This window comes from Odocoileus virginianus, chromosome X, assembly GCF_023699985.2.
Source record: "Odocoileus virginianus isolate 20LAN1187 ecotype Illinois chromosome X, Ovbor_1.2, whole genome shotgun sequence".
NCBI lineage: Eukaryota > Metazoa > Chordata > Mammalia > Artiodactyla > Cervidae > Odocoileus > Odocoileus virginianus.
The window spans coordinates 3,042,369-3,065,670 of record NC_069708.1 but is presented as its reverse complement, the minus strand read 5'-3'; the positions used below and the strand labels follow the sequence as shown (position 1 = coordinate 3,065,670).

At 40.2% G+C, this 23,302-nt stretch overlaps 1 protein-coding gene and 1 pseudogene across 5 annotated transcripts in view; one reads left to right on the top strand and one right to left on the bottom strand.

The window, feature by feature from the left end:
- The window catches only part of POLA1 (DNA polymerase alpha 1, catalytic subunit), a 300,499-nt gene that overhangs the window by 84,868 nt on the left and 192,329 nt on the right, over positions 1-23,302 (top strand). The gene's annotated exons all lie outside the window — the stretch shown is intronic.
- LOC110132797 (Krueppel-like factor 4 pseudogene) lies at positions 13,098-15,747 on the bottom strand (annotated as a pseudogene).

Sequence of the window (23,302 nt, the reverse complement as noted above, 5' to 3'; positions counted from 1 at the left end):
AGTGGTTGAATCCATAGTCCAGGGAGGTCTTATCATTTGTATTAAGCAACTTTAGATGTTCCATAGTCTTCAGAAAGTCTGAAGTGACTGTATTTATTTTGTCCACCTTTTCCCCAGTTAACAGAATGCTTACTCTCTTACTGCCACTTAGAAGTCATCTGGAAGACTCATGCTGACAGGGTAATGCACGGGGAAGGAAGGGGGTAAAGCAGGAGAACATAATTATTGCATGGCGTCTTTTTAAAGGCGCTTTTCTCTTCTCTCCTGTATCTTTTCCGCAGCCTGGTTGGGTGGATCTGATTTGTATAGCCTTTCCCCCCTCTTTTCTTTTCCTAAATTGAGTAAGAGCTGTAAAACTATTCAGGAGAAACTGTAAACTATAGCAAAGCATGTGAAAAGACAGTGGTTTGTGCTTTTCTCAACCTTGTTATAGATCTGTGGATAGTTTGGAGCTTACAAAACTGTACTTAAATGTTTTCTATAATATAGGTTGAGGACAGATTTCTATTTGCTGTTGATGACTGTCAAAACAACTTCCCTAGAGTGATTGTCACAGAGTGCGGGGCCTCATTTTCTGATGGAGAAACTGCTTGGGTTTACCCTCACTGTGTTTTTAGATGATTATTTCTTATTTTCTCAAGTGCTTATGACATTTAATAAATTTGCAGTTGAGGATTGTGGCAGCCAGCAATGTAAGAAAGGGAAATTGGGTGCCTGGAAACTATTTAAATACAAACAAATGACAACAAAGCTTAACCAGGAAAATATAATTTAGAAATTGTGATTAAAGTGATCTAGGCTTAAGACAAGCCAAAAACTGTACTTCCTCATTCATTCCTTTATTAACCAAGATGGCTCTTCCTTCAAACAAGCAGGTCTCTTATTTAGTCTTTCAGTTCAGTTCAGTCGCTCAGTTGTGTCTGACTCTTTGCGACCCCATGAATCACAGCACTCCAGGCCTCCCTGTCCATCACCAACTCCCGGAGTTTACTCAATCTCATGTCCATCGAGTCGGTGATGCCATCCAGCCATCTCATCCTCTGTCGTCCCCTTCTCCTTCTGCCCCCAATCCCTCCCAGCATCAGGGTCTTTTCCAGTGAGTCACCTCTTCGCGTTAGGTGGCCAGAGTATTGAAGTTTCAGCTTCAGCATCAGTCTTTCCAGTGAACACCCAGGACTGATCTCCTTTAGGATGGACTAGTTGGGTCTCCTTGCAGTCCAATGGACTCTCAAGAGTCTTCTCCAACACCACAGTTCAAAAGCATCAATTCTTTGGCACTCAGCTTTCTTCACAGTCCAACTCTAACATCCATACATGACCACTGGAAAAACCATAGTCTTGACTAGACGGACCTTTGTTGGCAAAGTAATGTCTCTGCTTTTTAATATGCTATCTAGGTTGGTCATAACTTTCCTTCTAAGGAGTAAGCGTCTTTTAATTTCATGGCTGCAGTCACCATCTGCAGTGATTTTGGAGCCCAAAAATATAAAGTCAGGCACTGTTTCCCCATCTATTTGCCATGAAGTGATGGGAGCAGATGCCATGATCTTAGTTTTCTGAATGTTGAGCTTTAAGCCAACTTTTTCAGTCTCCTCTTTCACTGTCATCAAGAGGCTTTTTAGTTCCTCTTCACTTTCTGCCATAGGGATTGATAATTCACAGTTCCTTATTTCAGTCACTGATGGACAGTATCCTTAGGATTCAGTGCTCAAGTTGGATGTTTTTTTATCTGTTTTACTGAAGCCCAAGCTATCTCAAGATATATTTTAAAACCAGCTCTACTAGTAGGCTGACTTATGTACAGGGCAGTTTATGTCTGCTTGCTTTCTTTCTTCTTTTTTTTTTTAAACTTTTCACTTTGGTGAAGTTGGGTTGCTAGTCTGGAGCATGAAATACAATACAAAAAGGTATGGCCAAAGGAACTTTCTAAGTCTCCTTGCTGTATGTATATTTTTCGGAAATACTCTGCTTACAGGGAAAGAAGTGTTAGTTGCTCAGTTGTGTCTGACTCTTTGCGACTCCATGGACTGTAGCCCACCATGTTCCTCTGTCCATGGGGATTCTCCAGGCAGGAATACTGGAGTGGGTTGCCATGCCCTCTTCCAGGGGATCTTCCAGACCTAGGATCAAACACGAGTTTCCTGCATTGCAGGCAGATTCCTTACCGTCTGAGCCAAAATGTCTTACTAAATTTCAGTTATACCAAAAAACCTTTGAGTAACTAACTTTGATATGCAGGACTAAGACTGTATTATTCTGTCAAGAGTTTCAATACTCAGCATGCCATTTATGTCTTACGTTCTTATAAAAGCAATGGAAAAGAAATATTAGGTTAATATATTTTTTAAAGAATAAACTTTCTAATCTTTAATTTTTCAAAGCTGATTTGTGTTGTCTTTTAAAAATTATGGTAAAAAATATAAAACTTATGGTAAAAAATATAAAACTTACTAGCCTAACCATTCTAAGTGTCCAGTTCAGTAGTGTTTAGCATATTCATATTGTCATGAGACAGCTTTCCAGGTCTTATTTATCTTTTAAGTCTGGAACTATACTCAGCAAATAACAGCTCCCCTTTTCCCCCTCCCTGAAGCCTGTTAACCGCTATACTACTTTCTGTTTCTATGAATTTGAATTTTTAATTTTTATCTACTTTAGATACCTCAAAGAAGTGAAATCATACAGTATTTGTATTTTGTGTATTTCACTTGGCATAATGTCCTAAAGATTCATCTATTTCATCTATGTTAGAGTATGTTGACAGGATTTCCTTTTTTTGTTTTAAGACCAAATAATATTCCATTGAGTGTGCACATCACATTTTCTTTATTCATTCATCTGTTGGTGGATGTTTGGGTTTCTTCTGCTTCTTGATTTTGTGATTGATGTTGAATTCTATGTGTTTTCTTGAATAATACATTTTTGCTAGATTAAAATCAAACAAATTCTGGTAGACATATATGTGTAACTGAATATCACAATGAACAGAGTTCTGTGACATATCTGTGGATTTGAAGACTAAAATGTATATATCTCCTAAAAGTTTATAGTATTGATTTAAATTTATATAAGTATTTTATGACTGTTCTATTTGGGTTTTTGATATAGGCTTAAAAGTCTTTTTCAGATAGTCAACCAATTTACCTTGGAAACTGCAGGTAAAGTCTTTGAGGTTGTGTGTTATTAATAGAAGAGTTTATCTCAGGCATGTACAGCCTTAACTTTTCTTATTTAAATTTTTTATTGGTCGATAATTGCTTTACAGTATTGTGCTGGTTTCTGCCATAGTGAAATTGCCTCTCAGTTCTTCATTAGGATGATCATTTACAGTTTTACTGCATGAGACCTACTGTTAGTTATGAAAGCATCTCTGTGAAGTTTTGTGAAGTATTATGTAAGCAACCTGATGATAGAGGCGCAGTGTGCAGGTCACTGCCTGTTGCAGTAGAGTAAGAGGTGGATATTTGCCTTTTGGAATCTTGAGAAGAAGACTATTTCCACTGACTAATCCTCATGGAATCATTAAGTGTGGAGAGAATGTTGATATTGCTTCTCTTTATAAGACATTTACTTAAGCTTCTTGTTATCATTAGTTGCCTCTGTGGACCAAAGGAAATCAAAGTGTGGGCAGCTAGTCAGTTGGCTAATGATGTAAAAAAGGAAGTGAAACATAGGACTAGCTTAATAGTTCAAGGTTGAAAGTACACACAATTAACAGTAATTTTAAATGGTCTTGTAAATAGTTGTCCATATACCTGATATGAAGGAAAGTGAGAATACCAGATGATGAGGAAAGCATTATTTTAACGTTTGTATGTGTTTTGGAAATGGAAGGCTATGTATGTTATGTTATGTGAAGTCGCTCAGTCGTGTCCAACTCTTTGCGACCCCATGGACTGTAGCCCACCAGGCTCCTCTGTCCATGGGATTCTCCAGGCAAGAATACTGGAGTGGGTTGCCATTTCCTTCTCCAGGGGAACTTCCCAACCCAGGGATCGAACCTGGGTCTCCCGCATTGCAGGCAGACGCTTTATCCTCTGAGCCACCAGGGAAATGGAAGCTAGGGTGATTTAGAGAACTAAAACTAAACATGTTCAAGGGCTGGTAATTTTTATTTGATATGATTTGATATTAGGATTTACCCTTAATTTTATAGTGGTTAGATATTCTTAATAATTTCTTTTAATGATACAAGGTAAGAGCTGTTTGGCATCTGAGTGTTAGATAATATATTTTCTAATAATTTCTAATAATAATTATCAGAGAGTCTTAAATGTTTTGGATGATCTGTGCTCATTTTTTGAAGTGAAATACATTAAAATTTGGTTTTGAGAGCTTTTGAGAAATTATCTGACTTTGATGTAGCTTTACTGTCTTTTTCCCATGTGCTGGGCACTGTCCTAAGCACTTGACATGCATTTGTTTATTTAATGCTTGTGGTCAAGCTAGGAGCTGATTACTCCTATTTTATGTAAGACGGTATGAGCCACAGAAAGGCTAAGCAACTTGCCTGAGATTACACATCTAGTGATAGAGTTGATATCCAAACCCCGCAATTGACTGAAGGCCCATATTTATCATTTTAATGACAGTGCTGGATTACTCCATACTTGGCATGCGAAAGTTCTTGGCACATTGTAGGGTTTGAGCAAATATTGGTTATGTCTATTGAACTTCTTAGTATGACTAGAGGTGCTATAAAGGTTTGCAGTAAAATCATGATAGGAAGTCATTGTTCTGGCGATTACTAATTTACCTAATTGATTTCAATCCAGGATTGATTAGACACTGATATCTAACCTTGAAGTTAATTTGCTAGTTCTAAGAGAAACCTTAGGCGTTTAGGCAGATGATACTATTTTGTTAGTATAGTATGGTGGTATAAAAATTTTGTCCTCTGTTTTTATAATTATAAAGATAATAAAATTGAAGAACTGTTCTTGACTTTGAGGTAGTTGGATTCAGCTTTCACATTTTACTAGTTAAGGAAACTCCTGGAAGAACCTTCTCAGAGAGAGAGAGTACCAGAGCCAGGATCAACGACCTAATAGCTCACTCACACTTGTATAACTTGTGCCAAATTCTCAGAACAAGCCTATGAAATGGATATTGAATTTTACAGATGAGGAGATCAAGGATATGTAACCCACCCAAAGTCACACAAATAGTAAACAGTGGAAATGGGATTTGAATCTAGGCATTTTGACTCAAGAGTCTGTGCTGTCAACCACCGGTAGTAATGATTATAACATAATGTGATGGTCATCTTTTTTATTAGCACACCAGCCCAGGTTGGGTGCATGAGACAAGTGCTCGGGCCTGGTGCACTGGGAAGACCCAGAGGGATCGGGTGGAGAGGGAGGTGGGAGCGGGGACCGGGATGGGGAATACATGTAAATCCACGGCTAATTCATTTCAATGTATGACAAAAACTACTGTAATGATGTAAAGTAATTAGCCTCCAACTAATAAAAATAAATGGAAAAAAAAAAAAACTATATCACAAGCTCAAAAAAAAAAAAAAAAATAAATAAAATGTTATAAAAGAAAAAAAAAGAAAGAAGTTTCTTTGTATTAATATTGAAATATCTTTGGAAAATAAAGTGAAAGCAAGTTAGATTAAAAAAAAAAAGAATAGTTAAATATCAACCATTTCGTATGGTTTAGTCTGATGTAAATTGAGATCCCTCCACAGCATTACTCCCTGCAATGGGTGTCTGTGGTTACTAGCAAGAATTGCTTATACATGCATTTTCTTCAGGGCTCTAGCCAGTTAGGAAGAGATACTCTGTTGGTCCCCCCCCCCCCCCCCCCCGCCCCATATTCTCATGTATCTCTATTACACTTTTTCTATTGTTAGTATTCATTTTTCCTAATTGGTGGGTTTTTTTTTAAGTTACGTTTTATAAACAGGATGAGATAGTTCTTGTTCAGTATATCATATTGAATAGAAGTGACAGTGGCAATCGTCGTCTTATTCCTGATATTAGGGGGAATACATTCAGTCTTGTAGCATTAAGCATGTTGTCAGCTATAAGTTTTACTTAAATACTCTTTCAAGTTGAAGAAATCCTTTTCTTAGTTTCTTTTTTTTTTTTAATCAGAAATGGGTATTGGATTTTTTGCAAAAAGCCTTTTCTGTGTAGATTGAGATGAATATATGTTTTGTTGTTTGTTCTATTTTTCAGTTTGCTAATATGGTGATTTATATTGATTGATTTTCAAATGTTAAACCAGCCTTGGATCCCTGGGGAAAACCCCACTTGGTTATGATAAACTCTCCTTGTTATGTATTTTTAAAAGAATTTGATTTGCTAAAACATTTAGCATTTTTACTTTTATGTTCACAAGGGATATTGTTCTTAAATCAATCTCAATCAGACCAGGGTAATACTAGCATTATAGAATATTTTGGGAAGTATTTCTTCCTCTTCAGCTTTCTGGGAGAGTTTATGTAGAATAGGTATTATTTCTTCCCTAAATGCTTGGAGTAGTTCACCACTGTGAAGCCATCTGGGCCCTGACTTTTGTTTGTGTAAACAGTTTTAACTAAAAATTCAGTCTCTGATAAATAGAGGACTGTTGAGGTTACTGACTTCTTGAGTGGCCTGGTAGTTTGTGTCTTTCAAGGAATTTGCCCAGTTTATTGGCATGAAATTATTTATAATATTCTCTTTTTCTCCCTTTAATAGCTATAGAATTGGTAATGGTATCATCTCTCTCATTCCTGGTATTGGTAATTTATGCCTTTTCTTTTTTCTAACTTCATTGGTTAACTCTAACCCTGTCTTCTGGCTCTTAAAACCAGTAGAGTTAGACTACTGGTCCACACAGCACCTACCAGTGCTGCTCTGAAGCAAAAAGTTGGAAAAAAGGGTAACTTGTCTGGGGGTCTTTCCTTTTCTCCAGCTTTAGGCTTCCTTCTATTTTTGCCCTGTTTTTGATTGTTCTCCAGTACCTTCAGGTGGTTGTTTTTTTATGTTGTTCAGAGGCTATAGTTGTTTTCTGTCAGAGGGTTTGTCCCATGCTAAAAGCATAATATCTAGGTTTTTGGTTTTGTGACATTATAGCAAATTGAAACATGCTTTAATAGCTATAATCAAAGTATGGGACTAGGTAACTTACCAGCACTTTCGAGTCATTGTTGCCTTTATTGGATTTGATATGGAATAACTCAACTGGATATTTAGAATAAATTATGGAGTTAGGGAAAAGGTGAAAGGAGAAGTATTGGGTTAACTCTTAATTTTCAAAATGGTATCAGTCAGAAAAACCATTATTACTTTAAAAAGTGAGCATTCTTGAGTAGTGAATATGTCAGGCTTCTGAATGTTTTTGAGTGCTTTTGTTTGTTGTGGGGAGACTTTACAAGATGGAAGGAAACACTACATTTTAGGCATGAAAACAAAGCATTTCTACTTGCTTGCGTGTGTGCCAAGACACTTCAGTCGTGTCCAACTCTTTGTGACTCCATGCACTGACAGGCTCCGCTGTCAATGGGATTCTCTAGGCAGGAATATTGGAGTGGGTTGCCATGCCCTTCTCCCAGGGATCTTCCTAACCCAGGGATCAAACTGTGTCTCTTATGTCTTCTGCATTGGCAGGCAGGTTCTTTACCACTAATGCCACCTATGTTACTATATCAAATAAATTAGTTTTAGGCTGTATCAATCTTATGGCACTTAAATATTTTATTAGAAATAGACTTTATTTTCTGGTCATTTTATATTGACCATTTATGCCCTTTTAGTATATATTGCAGTTTGAATTTGAAAGATACTAGGAGAAGTAATCTTAGGTCTCTGAACTTCAGCCTGATATTTGCTAAGCAGCTATGATGAGCCAGACCCTGTTCTAGGCATGGGAAGGAGGTTCAGTGGTGAACAAGGAGCTTTTATTCTTAGAAGCTCAGAAATCTGACCCTTTTGGCACACTGGATAGTCAGACTCACATGTACCTGCCCTAATGCCAGTTTGTTCATTTGAAATGAGAGCTATTGCTGTTAATTAGACTGGGGAGATTGAACTGAGAGATTACTGCATTTTCTCTTTATAGACAAACTGCATGGGAAGCCAGATTACAACTACAAGGTTGCTTGGTGAGAATGGCATCAAAACAAAGGGACTTGGTTAGATAATCCACGATTAGGATACACCTGCCACAGGGACTCTTTGGGTTTCCTCTGAATAATGCTGAGCAGTGAAGCTTGCCGGTGTCTGGTTCTTTGGGCTTATATCTATGGCGACCATTTTCCTTTGTTATATGCTTTTTTTTCAAACCAAACTATAATACAATTTACAATATGACAAGCCACAATTTGGGTCTGCTTCCTAAGATTACACTCAGATCACCTTTAGAAACATTTACAGGCTTTCAAATACTGGGCTAGGCATGCACATGGTAGTCTCTTGGTTGATTTCAACAGAGGGCCACCGTATCCATTGTGCCAAGTAGGTTTTACCCTCAGAGAATGGCGTTTTTTGCCTTGCATGTATTCGTGATCTGGAAGGAGTGTATGAATCCGTTATAGTTGTCCCCATGTACTGCCAATTATATAGTTTTACTCTCTTTAAGTGGTTATAGAGAAACATGTATATCTAGGGTGAAACAGATCACCAGCCCAGGTTGGATGCATGAGACAAGTGCTCAGGCCTGGTGCACTGGAAAGACCCAGAGGGTTGGGGTGGAGAGGGAGGTGGGAGGGGGGACCGGGATGGGGAATACATGTAAATCCATGGCTAATTCATTCCAATGTATGACAAAAACCACTGCAATGTTGTAAAGTAATTAGCCTCCAACTAATAAAAATAAATGGAAAAAAAAACCTTCACTGCTGTTTTTCCTATGACTTACTGATGCCAGACCCTTGTTCTTAAGATCAGTTTCCTACTTATTGTTTCAATAGGAAAGCCCAGTCTGTCCTAGTAGAGGTAGAATTTATTTATTTTAAAATGTTGGAAATATCTAAATGTAAATTTTGAAAGTCTTGGAAGTCAAGCATACATGTTTGGTTTGAAAAATGAAGGAATTTACTAGAATTCGGTATAAAAGGTCCAGGGAACATGAAAAGTAGTTGCCTTCACGTAGTAATGGCTTGATTTGAGGTATAATGGAGACTCAGACCTTGGAATTGTGAGCCAGTCTCACTAACTGAATTCTTACATTACCCTGTCCAGCTGTACACCAGCTATTGTCTGTACACTGACTGTCCACAACCAGGCTTAAAAGGCCACCCAGTTTACTATTAAGAAAACCAGTGTTAAGACCCAGTGATGGCCATATTTGTCTGCATCAGTTCTCATGTTTTTAGTAACTCAAATGAAGTGGTATAGCTGTCTATATACATCCGCCAAAACCTATGGCAGCCAGGAAATCCTTGACAGGTACCAGTTGGTAAGTTCCTTGAAGGCAAGAACCATTAGCAGCAACAATAGTGGTAGCAGCAATAGTAATATCTGTGTGTAGTGCTTTGTAGTTTTTTGAAGAGCCTTTTCACCTAAATTTTTAAGTTTGAATTTCACTATTGGAATATATAGTGTGTAGGTATGTTGATAACCATTTATACTTCTAGTCAAACATAACCTACATTGTTGTTACTGTAAGTTTTTGGCCTGATAAATGGGACAGTGTATTTGTCTCCTTTGATTTTTCATGGTACCTTCTTTTACAGACAAATTTAGTTGTTTTGTGAAATTTTAGGCTATACCTCTAAGGATTTTTAACATCAAGTTGATTGTTTGAGATGAAAAGCAAAACTAAGAAATCAATGTCTCTCTTAGATGGTGACTGCCCTCTAAATCCTCTTACTGATTTTTTTTCAGTTGAATACAAATACAAGGCTACTGTCTTTTTTTCAGTCTCTGTACCATTCATTCTCTGCGTGTGTGTTTAAAATTTTTTATTGAAATACAGTTGTATGCAATATTATATGTTACAAGTATACAATGTAGTGACTCACAGTTTTTAACGGTTATCTTCCATTTATAGTTATTATAAAATATTTTCTATATTCTCTGTTGTACAATATATCCTTGTAGCTTATTTTATACCTAATAATGTGTCACACCATTCATTCTTAAAATACATTCCAATTAATAGCAGCTTTGTTTGCATACATTACTTCTGTAGATATCAGTGTTTTAGATCTGTACTGGCCAGTATGGTAGCCATTAGCCACAGATGGCTAATTACATCTAAATTTTAACTAATTATAATGAAATAAAATGAAACATTTCAGTTCCTTAGTCACACCAGCCACATTTCCAGTGCTCAGTAGTCATGTGTAGTTAACGACTGTCACATCAGAGAGTATAGATAGAGAACATTCCACGAATGCACGGAGTACTGTAGGACAATGCTGTTCAAGGTGACTGTTAAATAATTTTGCCATTGTTTATGATTTTATCTGCAAGATTTATGTTTCTAAATACATTTAATAAGCCTGTCTGTGTGATGTAAAATATGTACTTTAAGTATGCTTTTTGAAAATATACATGAACTTTTCATTTTCTTAGCCCTCTTTAAGTAGCAGGTCTTACAGATAAGCAGCAATGAGAACCCAAGTAGAAACTCTATGTAATGATAAAAATGTTCAGTTTCTCTTCCCTTTTGTGAATATTTGGTTAAGTGCAACAGAAAAATTGGTGCAGGAACATGATCTTGCAGTACTTACAAAGTGCATGACAGTCAAATAAGGAAAAGTAACCGACTAACAATAATCTTAGATTTCATGATGCAAAAATTTAGGTCAGTTGTACTCTCATCAGATTAAATATTAATCAGAGTTTAGCTTAAAAAGGCATTTGACCACTGGAGAAGCTCTCAAGTGTAAAGCTCATATTAAAAATTTGATACCACATGTTAGGATCTTAAGTGTTCTGAGTTAATTTAGTAAGATGTTGAGTATATCCCATGTACCTTTTCTTTCTGCATGTATATTCAGGTTGTACAGAACTAAAGGAAACTTAAGACTGTCATTCAAAGGCTGTATTGTGCCATCAATGATTCAGGTGACTTCAGGCTAAAGATTCAATATCCTATCATGTATTCAGATTAACTAGGACAGAACACTCAGAAATGTCCTTGATCCTTGGTGGGGTAAGCATGGTATCCAGAGTAGCTGAATGTAAGAAACCTATTTACTATAGGTGACCAGCACTATGCCATGGCAGAGGATGAGACAGGATAGGTCTTGTTCAGGTCTTGTTTTGCAGAACAGAGATATTTGCACACACTGAGTTCCAGATAGATGGAGAAAGTTGTATAAATATGAAAGAAGTGATCACCTTTTAAAAACAAGAGTAAAACCTGACAGAATACTGGTAGTTGTTGTGTAAGTGTGATTCTATGTGATCAGATATATATTTAATGCCATTTTCACTTTTAAAGGCCATCTCTTCTCTGCAAAAGAAGACAATATTAGAGACTCAAAGGACAGCTGTGGTTTTTTTTTTAAGACCTTTCCACTAGTTGGGATGATAAGTGTAACATTTACATGGAAAGCAAATGCTCCCTCCTTTATTTCTATATTCATTTTAGATATTCTTCACCTAAGTAGCAGCTTGTTATGAACATGAGTATAGAAGGGAGATTTTTATTCATATTTAAAGAACATCAGTAATAAAAACATTTCCCTAGCAGTGACAAAGAACAGCCTTTGTTTAAGGGTTAGGTATGTCTAAGGAAGTGACTCTTGTTAAGAACTAAGGAATAAAATATAATTCATCTTATCTTGTGTAAGGAAAATTGTCCTAACTTGCATGCTGCTGAGTGCTTAATTTACATTTAAAGCTGAAGTAATGAAGCCTTTATTTTTTGCCAGAAACTCCCATTTCTCTCCCAAATATATTCTCTATCAGACAAAAAAAAGCTCATTATTTTGCATGGTAATGTGTCTTTGCTGATGCAGAAAAGCAACATAATTTAGGATGAAGGATTAATTTAAACTTTTCCTATGTGCTCTTTTGAAGGTAATTAAAATTATTTCTAGGGATCAAAAGGTGGGTTTGCAGAGCACACCAAAAAGAATAGCTTTATTCTCTGAGTTGCAAATGGAAGGGTTTAGTCCTCACCAGGAGGAAGAGTTCCTGAAAACTCATGGATTTAGAATTTTAGAACTTTAGACCTCATGGTAACTATAGTCACAGGGGGTCTGAAATTGGGAGCTCTTAGGAATAAACAATATTTATAGTCAGTTAGACAAATCTTCTAAATACACTACAAATGACTTTTAATTTATATTCTTATTTAGTAATAAGGGGTACTGTGTATTCATTTTCATTCATGATCCCTTGTTTAATAGAAAATATTTGCTTTGTTGGAGATAATAAGCATTGAAGCTTTTCCCCTTCTCCATGGCTAGTCTTCTATCTATCTAGCTCTTCACTGATTTTCAAACTCTGAAATGGTTGAAGCCCATCTCTGGGGCTCTCCACCCCCACGCCCACTCACTGCTGGCTCTTAGATGCCATCAGTGTGTGGTTTGGAGTCCCAAGTGTGCTTGAACTCACCTTCTTTATTTTTCCTGTGGTTTCATTCCTAAAGTCTTTATTCCTATTCTGCCATCAGCTCTTACCTTTCTTTCCTCTTCCCAATTCCAGCTCCATCTTTCTCTGATTATCCCTGACAAGATTGAATCTTAGTGCAATTTGCATATAATACTGAAACTAAATGTAGTTTTGGAAGTTACCCCCAAAATACACAGAAGTAAATTTGAGAATATGCAAGCTCCATTTAATAAGATCAAACATGGGAAATTGGTGTAGTATCCTGCAAGTGTATATGATTATGTTGGCTCTCAAACTCTACATGTATATATACCCTATGTGCGTGGTCCTGTGTTCAGTCCCTCAGTTGTGTCTGACTCTTAGTGACCCCATGAACTGTAGCCCGCCAGGATCCTCTGTCCATGGGATTTCCCAGGCAAGAATACTGGAGTGTGTTGCCATTTCCTCCTCCAGGGAATCTTTTTTTTTTTTTTCAGATAAAATATTATAGGTTTATTTAAAACTTAATTCTCACCTTGAGTATGCAAAATACAAACTCCACAAAATGTTCATTTTTTTTACTTTGTAGTTTACAAATATAAAAAATAGAAGTTTGCTTAAATTTATATTACATATTTATTAAGGCAAGGAACTATATAGAAAAAACATTTGTTCTGCTTAAGGCATACTTGGGAATAAACCATTGTACAAATTATTGCACATCTGAAACCACAGTGCATAACAGACTGTCTGCATAAAAAGATTAAAGTAAACCAGGTGTATTTACCTGACTTAGGTCATAAATGTAAATCGGAAGACAAAAATAGATTTTCCTTGTCAAAGTATGCAGCAGTTTGAGAACTTTGGCCTCATTTGGTACCTTTAGAACCAAGACTTACCAAGCACCATCGTTTAGGCTATTAAACACCATTTTCTGTACCTGAATTTCTTCCTCTTCTTCTAAGATCGTCATAATGGCTTTTAGAAGGCAAACAGAATACAAGGTGATCTTTATGCTTATATTGCATCAAAACAATTCTCAAGGGGTTCTGGTCTTCCCTCCCCCCAACTCTCAGATCTAATTTATACCCTGATATCCACAACTTCCAGTCACCCCCTTGGCGTTTTGTAAGTCCAGGAATATATATATTCAAGTTGGATTTAGAATTGGAATGATAGAAGATCCAGTCACAGACCCCATCTGGTTTTGTTTTGAGTTTGTCTTTTGGTTTCCTTGTGTCTCCTGATTATCCATTCACAAGTTGACTTGTTGGGAACTTGACCATGATTGTAGTGCTTTCCAGCTGGCTTCCTCCTCTCACCGGGAAGACAGTGTGAAAGGTAAAAAATACTGAACTCTCTTCTGGCAGTGTGGGTCACATCCACTGTTTGGGGATTTAAAAGTGCCTCTTCATATGTAAGGCGAGGTGGTCCGACCTCGAGAATGCCCGGTCGCACTTCTGGCACTGGAAGGGGCGGTGCCCCGTGTGTTTGCGATAGTGCCTGGTCAGTTCATCTGAGCGGGCAAACTTCCACCCACAACCGTCCCAGTCACAGTGGTAAGGTTTCTCACCTGTGTGGGTGCGCAGGTGTGCCTTGAGATGAGAACTCTTGGTGTAGGTTTTGCCGCAGCCTGCGTAATCACAAGTGTGAGTGGCCGTCCTTTTCCGGGGCCAAGACCGTCTCCCCCTCTTGGGCTTTGGCTCCTCTGGCATACAGGAACCGGGTGGCATGAGCTCTTGGGAATGGAGCGGTGGGACCTGCGGCTACATCTGGTCGGGCAGGAAGGGAGGGTAGTTGGGCCCGGGGTGGGGATGGAAGCCCGGGGGGAGCGGCAGGGCAGGATGACAGTCCCGGCTGCTCAGCAGTTCCTCCGCACCCAGGGTCGGGGTAGTCCTGCTGGGGAGCTGCCGCCCCAGGGGAAAGTCGTGCGCAGGCGGCCGGTGGCCATTGCTGAGAGGAGGTCCAATGCGCAAGTGGGCCTCTAGGGGCCGACCGACGGTGCACGAGGAGACAGCCTCCTGCTTGATCTTGGGGCACATGCGTGGCGGCCTGCCGCTGTAGGGCGCCACCACCACTGGATGGCTGCCGTCCGGGCTGCCTTTGCTAACACTGATGACCGACGGGCTGCCGTACTCGCTGCCAGGGGCACTCAGTGACGCCTTCAACACGAACTTGCCCATCAGCCCGCCACCTGGCGGCTGCGGCTGCTGCGGCGGAATGTACACTGGGTCCAATTCGGGCCGCAGGAGCTCGGCCACGGGGCCGCAGGAGCTCGGCCACGAAGCCGCCGGAGGGGCTCACATCGTTGATGTCCGCCAGGTTGAAGGGAGCCGTCGGAGGGGGTGCAGACTCCCGGCTGTAGAGGAGGGCGCCGCCACACCCGGGTCGCCCCCGGCCCGGATTGGATAGCTGAAGCTGCAGGTGGAGGGCGCACTGGCTGGACCGCTGCCCGACGGGGAGGATGAGGATGAGGCTGATGCCGAGGAGGACACCGTGGCGGCCACGGACTCCTGATGGGACAGCGAGTTGGAGAGGATAAAGTCCAGGTCCAGGAGATCATTGAACTCCTCCGTCTCCTTCCGGGGCAGGAGAGCCGGGTTGCTGCTGCCGCAAGCCGCGCTGACTCCTCCACTCTCCAGGTCAGTGGCCACGGTCGCGGCCGCCAGGTCATAGGGGCGACCGGGAAGCACTGGGGAAAGTCGCTTCGTGTGGGAGAGCTCCTCCCGCCAGTGGTTATTCGGGGCACCTGCTGGACGCAGAGTCTTCTCCCTTTCCGCCGGGCCGGACGCGAACGCGGAGAAGGACGGGAGCAGCGCGTCGCTGACAGCCATGTCAGACTCGCCAGGCGGCTGCCTCATTAATGTGGGGGCCCAAAAGGTCCTCGGGAGTCCGAAGCAGTAGGGGTACCCGAACCCCAAAGCCAAAGAAGAGGAAAAAAAAATTAGAAACGAAGCCAAAACCCAAAACCCCAAATTGCCCGAGATCCTTCTTCTTTGGATTAAATATAAAAGGGAGATGCCTTTAAAAAAAAAAGTTCCTTTGTATACGAAAGTTCTTAGAAAAGTTGTAAACTCGTAAAAATAGACAATCAGCAAGGCGAGTTAATTAAGTCCGGTGGCCAGGATGCGCTCTCTTCGACTCAGCAGCGCCCCCCACCGCTGTCGCGGTCGCCGCGGCTATCGCCGTGAGCGCTGGGGCTGTGGCCGGGGTGGCGGGCGGGCGGCGCCGCCAGGTGAGACTGGATGCGGTGGCGCGGATCTGCGGACTGGGCGGCGGCGCGAGGCGCGCGCGGCCATGGGCGCTGGCCGTGGGCGGGTGAGTGGGTGGGTGGGGGGCCGGAGGGGCGGGGAGGGGCACTTGGCGGCTCAGGGAATCTTTTTGACCCATGGATCGAACCTGGGTCTCCTGCATTGGCAGGCGGATTCTCTACCACTAAGCCACCCAGGAAGCCCATATATACCCTGTACCTACATATATGTAAGTATCATTTAACCTAAGAAGAACTTGCAAGTGTTAAGCTAAGTGTTGGAACTTCCAAAGTTTCCAACGCAGTTGTAGATTTCACATTCAGTGTGTTTCCTATTAGTCAGTGACATAATCATTTATTGAATACCACTTTGAATTTGTAAAGAGATGGACATGTTTTACAGCCTTTTGGAACCTAGTTAGTTCCAAAATAGTAAAAGCTTCTCAGCCATTCCAGCATGAGAATTTCAGATCCTAGATAGTAGTCACCTGGTGACTCCTGAAGCCAGGTCTGTGCCACCTATCTTCACTCCTTGTCACTGGGAGTGTCCCAGATGGGGTGGGAATGCCATTGACCCTCCCTCCCAGCCCTTCCCAGCTGGCAGTCATCAGACTTTGGAAGAAGCAAAACAGATCCTTCTTGGAAAGAGTTTGAAACTTTTGTTCTGTGAGTAACTGCATTCCTGATAAATCCTTGGTTGTTGTGTTGTTTTTAAATTTATTCCCGAGGTTTAGCCTGTGTTTTTATTTTTTAGGAAAGATTCTATGCATTGACAGTTCAGTTCAGTCGCTCAGTCGTGTCCGACTCTTTGTGACCCCATGAACCACAGCATGCCAGGCCTCCCTGTCCATCACCAACTCCCGGAGTCCAACCAAATCCATGCCCATTGAGTTGGTGATGTCATCCAACCATCTTATCCTCTGTCATCCCCTTCTCCTCCGGCCCTCAATCTTTCCCAGCATTAGGGTCTTTTCAAATGAGTCAGCTCTTCGCATCAGGTGGCCAAAGTATTGGAGTTTCAGCAGTATGCTGTACTTTTTAAAATTTTTTCAAGAAGTAAACTGGAATGTTCTGATTTTCATGTTGTTTAGAGTTCTTATCCCAGGGAAGAACATCCAGAAAGATAGTGTATCTAATTTGTGATTATTTCCCCACAATTTGGTATTCCCTGTGATTGGAGCTTTATGAGTTTTTCTTGTAATCATCACTGTCATTGTTAAGATTTATGTACTTCTTACTCAATAAGGTTGGCTGTTTGTATTGGTTTTGTGAGTACTTGGATGAGGTGTGTGAAATAAATTCAACTATTCAGGCATTCTTGTGACAGAAAATACCAGAGCTATTGCCATGGTTCATCAGAAATCAGGAAAAAAACTTCATCATTGGCCTGAATGAACTGAAGTTCATAGTAAGATTGTGGCCATTATTCATTACCTCTTTTCTTTCAAACAGTAAAACTCTTGGGTTTCTGTGGACAAGGCTGCTTCTTAATGGCATGTTCTCCAAACAGCTGTTAGGCACCCCCTCCCCAATACCACAGACCACATCTGTTCCCACTGTTGATTAGCTTGAGGGTGGAGAAAGAAGAGAGGCTGTAGCATGTGTAATTACCAGTAATTAATTCTTGTTGAGCCTCCTCATTTCCTTCTATTCTAACTCCACCTACCCTTCTTCCTGTCTCTGTTGTAAATTCTATTTCATGTTGGCTACTTGTGGAAAATAATCTTGATGGGTATACAGCTGTTTTTCTAAAATTTTACATTTACCTTACAGTGAAGCTTTTATTTTTCTTCTGGTGGCATAATCTCTTGATAAGGCAAGACAAATAAGAAAATACTAAAGTGAGTACATCTCTTGGGGCTAGTTTTCCTGCTTTCTTGTGTTCTTTTTCTGTTGATGCTGTTTTCAACTGTCGAAAAATATTTATCAAATATATTCTTCCTTAAAGGAACTAATGCAAGGCATGAAAAAGTGTGAGGAAAACAAATATAAGAAATAGTCCTGGTCCTTATTAATGTGCAGTGTAATTAGCGACGTAAAATATGTGCATGTAAAACAACGATGTAAGTTAACATATAATAGTTGTAGCATATAATAATTGCACAAATTTGTCAAGACCATAAGGCAGAGGTAGTAGTCTACTATTTTTCTTTCTCTTTGGGATAAGGTAGGGCTAAAGGAAATATGAATTTGAGCATTTTAATTAATATGTCACAGTAGAAGAACTATCACAGGCTTGCTCTTTGAAGAAAGTTCACAGTAATGTTTACATATCTTAAAAGCCTAGGTTTTCAAGATGTGATGCTTTTTATGAGCCTGTTCTCAGGAGAATGGAGTTCAGGTGGAACATTTCTTAAAACTGCTTGTTTTTAAATTTTCAAATAAATTTAAAAATGTATTTGGTGTATCAGTCAGCAGGAGAGAGATGATACTGGCATTAATAGGAGAATGTGATAAAGGAATTGTCTACCAAAATGTGGGTAGTGTATATAGTACAATCGCAAGACAATTGTGGGAACTTCCTGGCTAGTAATAGCAGGGATGCTGAACTCTCAGGTGACAAGGAATAAGAGAAGGAACAGATGCCTAATCCCCAAGGAGAGGGTTGGGTAAGGAGGGCCTTCTGATCATAGATGGATAGATTCAGCCAGCCCTGACATGAACCCTCAGGGAGAAAGCCAGCGATGTAGCCTGTGCTCGTTTCTCTCCAAACTCAAGTAGAAATGAGGGGACGAGGGAAGCTTTGATGTAGTCTGTTAGGTCACCCTTCCCTCCCACAGAGCAGGGTGGAGTGTGGAACTGGATGAGCAAAAAGCAAGATACGTGGCATATTTGGAAGCTTTGTAAGTTTGCCTAAATATGAGAAATCTTTCTTGGATAACACAGTCCTATACAGTAAATAATCTCTGGCAATAGGAGTATGGCAGGAATCGGTATGCTTCTTGACATATCAGTCACTTCTCAAGCATTTGCACAAGGAGTCATTGATATAGGTTAGTGGTTCTCACTCCAGGGGCGATTTTGGCCCCTGTGGTTTATTTGACAGTGTCTGGAGGCATGTTCGTGTGTGGGCTTTGTCGTTAGGATCTGGTGGAAGGTAGTGATGATGAAGCGAAAACAGTGAAGTGCCTTTTTATTCCATCAGGATAGGTGCCCAGATGGTTGTTTAAGAGTCTGATCCAAGCAATGACCATTGCTTTTGTTGAGAAGTAATGACTGAGCTTTGAGTTCAAGTGGTGTTCTGAAAATGAAGCTACAGACAGCATAGGTTGTGCACATTGAATGTGACAAAGGGTGGGGAAGTCAAGCCCTGAAAGATAAAGAAGTGAGACCACTGAATAATTGGAATGTAAATGGCAAGCTTCTCAAGGGCATGGACCTTTTAGGTACCTTATGAGCAGTGAGCACCATGTCTCGAGCAGTACAGACTGTCAGTACCTATTTGTTAAGGGAATGAGTACCCTTAATTGAGAAATGGTTTGAAACAGAAAGAAAGGCTCCAGTGGAAAGGACAGATAAAAATGCTAGGAAGGGAGGAGGTGAGATTCTTATGTAAAAGGGAAAAAACTCTGGGTTGCAAAGAAATGAGAAAGCTAGGCCTTAAAGGGCATATTGGTTATGCCACTCTAGCTCATTGCATCTCCGGTTTCTAGACTTTATGTGTTTCCCTCACCTGAACCTTCGTACCTCATGGCTTTCTTTTCTTTAAGATGCAGTAGGTAGGGACAAGGATATTTAAATGATGTTTAATGGGACAAACAGAAACCATTTGTGCCTTTCCTCTTTTATCAGCACTGCTTTCCCTCCCTTTTAATATTAAGGGCATCATGCCCTGCATGGACCCTGAGCTCCTCCTCACTTTGGACTCAGGTGAAGATTTAGGTATGCCTTCAAAGAGAAGATTTTTAATGGATCAGTCCATCGGCGTCGTACTTGGCGTGACTGGCTCAGGCATCCTGTTTTTATATTCCTGCATGGCAACTCTTGAGTTCTGTTCCTTCCAGTGTCAGACAGGGAAAGCTGCTTACTTGGAGATAACCGCATTTGTCTTTTAAGTTCCCTAAGGGCAGTGAAACTCCTTTTATGTTGAATCCTTTCCTCATTGCTGAGCCCATTGTAAATGCTTATTGAATACGTGGGTTTATGGAGGGTTACTCCTAAGATGGCAAAGAGAAGTGGTAGAGTGAGATAGGCAAGAATATATGTAAGAAACCTTGACCATGAAGTGTTCCGTCTTCTGAGTGGCACATGACAGTAATTTGCCTGATGTGTTCAAGAGAATTGGGTATAGAATTAATAAAGGAGAGGAGGAATTCAAAATGCTGGAATGGGAGCTGGAGGTAACAAGAGAGGACGCTCTTTGGAGCAAGAATCTGTTGCTGATGAAAGCTGTGGCCTGATAGTAGACAGGGCCAGGTAAATCTGAAATGTTTACCATCAAGACTCATCAGCATCGTTAAAATAATGTCTCCCATCCAACTTTTTAGCAATCTTGTGTGTGTGTGCTCAGTCACTCAGTTGTGTCTGACTCTTTCCAATCCCCTGGACTGTAGCCCTCCAGGCTCCTCTGTCCTTGGGATTTCCCAGGCAAGAATACTGGAATGGGTGTCCATTTCCTCCTCCAGGGGATCTTTGTGACCCAGGGATTGAACCCAGGTCTCTTGGGTCTCCTGCAGTAGCAGGGAGATTCTTTACTACTGCACCACCTGGAAAGCCCAGCTAATCTTGTAGATTTTTTCTTTTTAAATAAACGAGCTTTATCGCTGCTAATATCAGAAACATGTTTTTGCTGTCTTATCACAGATGTAAAAGAGGCACCACATCTACCTACCCATGCTCAAGCCAAAAGTCAAAGTTTTATTTTGGGTTTTTCTCTCTTTTCCTGACTTCCCACACTCAGCCTGAGCATGTCCTGATTCTACAATACTTCCCATCCCACCTTGCTGCTCCCACCTTCACCCGTGCCCATGCCACCTCTGCTCTGGACTATTGCTTCTATTCCTCCATCCCTACAACCAAGTCTCCATGTGCAGGATCTGGTCGTTCCCTTGGTTTCATCCCAGCATCTGTATTTCTCACAGTATTGGGTTGGCGAAACAGTAGTTCATTTGGGTTTTTCCATACGATGATACAGATTGAACACGAACACATACATGCTCAAGATGTGTTGAATACAAAAAAAAAACATACAGAAGTTATGATGGGTAAGGTTCCTTTCAGACAGCCAGTGAACTAACCAGCCTTGGGAATTCCCTAATCAAAACCATACATTATCTCTGTAATTATAATCATAGTAGTCATAGATTTGTTAAGGCTCATTTGTTTTTTCTCCCTTCCTCTGTGACTGATGGTTGACACTCATTTTTTAGGCTGGTTAGTGAAGGATTTATAAGTGACATTGGAGCAAGCAAAATGAGTTGCTTCTCTTTGGCAGTCTCTTGGATAAATCAAGAACACAGCCATGGGTATGAAATATACCAGGCGACTCTTTACTGTAGTTTCAGGACTGATTCAACATAAGCATAAAATCCGGCCAAGTTTGAGGGGAGGTTAATCTTTCTGGGGCTGTGGCTCATTTTTGAATTGTGTGAAAGCTGTGGATCCTTTATCCAGAAAAAATGTCCATATATATACAGATACAGAATTTTGTAGATGATGAAGGAAGTTCATAGACTGAGCTACACTGCAGAGAGTCGGACATGAAGGTAGCTTGTGTAGTTGAAAATGCATCTTCAAATTCTGTTGTTTTATTTGGAGTGGGTGAAAACATCTATTCTTGAGATATAAACTGTAGAAAGTAATGTGGCAAAATATTGGCAGACGGGCATATGTAAAATAGATAGCCAACAGGAATTTCCTGTATGTCTCAGGAAAGTCAGACAGGGGCTCTGTATCAACCTAGAGGGGTGGGGTGGGGAAGGAGATGGGAGGGAAGTTCAGAAGGGAGAGAATATATGTATACCTATGGCTGATTCATGTTGAAGTTTGACAGAAAACAACAAAATTCTATAAAGCAGTTATCCTTCAATTAAAAAATAAATAAATTTAAAAAATATTGGCAGATGGGGATGTGGCAGAAAGGAGACTTTTTTCCCTCTGTGGTTCTTAATTGAGATCATAACTGAATCTTAAGGGGTAGGGAATTGTAAGGGGTTTTGTTTGTTTTTTTTATCAAATAAAGAAAAAAAAAGCTGGGAATCTTTGCCTGTTTTTTTTTTGCCCTTTTTTGTTGAGGAGGTAGAGGAACATGCAAGGTAAGTATCGCATTCCTGCATACCATGCCCATCTTAACACAGAACAACACTGGCTGCTGCTGGCAGGGGAGGGAGGATGGAAACCATGGGCAGGGGACACAGGATGGAAGGAGAGAAGTTTTTAATGCATTTGCCCAGGTTGAGTGCAGTGCCCTTCCTTTCCTTCCTGTTTTAGCTCGTCTTGATGTCTCCATTGAACAGGCACATGCATGAAAGGAGAATTTCCTCTTTGCTCAAAGTTCTTAGAAACATTCAGTGTTCTTTAATTTCATCTTCTTCGGGCTTAAGGAGAGCTGTTCTAACTTCTTGTCAGGGGTTCTGGTATTCCTAATGCTATATCTCAAGCTGATTTGGTTTTTGTTAAATCACTAGAGCAGAAGGTCCAGCTCTCTAAGCACTAAAAGTAAGTATGCAATGCAAGTATGCAGTGCTGTAGTACCAGCGTTGTGGCTTTTTTCCCCTCCTGCATGATATATTAACTAAGCAGAAAATTTAAAAAACAAAGACAATAAAAGTAATGTTTGTTAGTGGTGGTTTGAGATATTTCAGGAGAGATGAGATGTGAAGAAAAGCAATGGCCATATTTAGAAAGCTGCCTCAAACCCAACAGTATCTATTGAAGTAAACTTGATGACAGACTTTTTTCCTCTTCATGAATCATTGTATTCCTATAAAAGCGAAAATTCCTCTTCATCTAAACAAACGGCTTCCACATCTGTTTTCTTAGTCTCTCAAAAGGGTGTCTTCGGCTTGCATTTTTTTTTTTTAAGAAAAAAGTGTTTATCTGTTTAAAATGAAAGATCGTCAAAAGCAGTTTATACATCAAAATCCAAGTTGGTCTCCAGCTTCTAAGAATTAGTTAAGGATGATCTAGTGGTGATGGTAGTTGTATAGGGGAAAAAGAGAAAACAGATTTTATATTCTGCATAGGTAAGTTCTCTGTAACCATCTTCTTTAAATCTTATTGATTTATATTTAATTTTATATGCTCTTCTGGTTTTGGAGCCTGATTGAGTAGGTAACTTTGTCACTGGCAGCACATCCCAATATTTTAATGCTTTGCACTCAGAGTTCTATAAATAAGTATTTTCTGAATTAGTAGCAGGAGAGTTAACCTGTTAGTCCCATTGCCTAAGAACTGACCTGTAGTTAGATTTTTGTTGTTGTCCCATAGTCCGTGTTCTCCCACCAAGTCACTAAGAGAAACACTCAGAACAGATGTATAAAAAACTATATACTCTTTTCTAAAGCGCTTGCTTAGTTTTCAGTCTCTGGTGAGTCTGCACACTCTCCAAGGTTTTGGTTTTGAATCT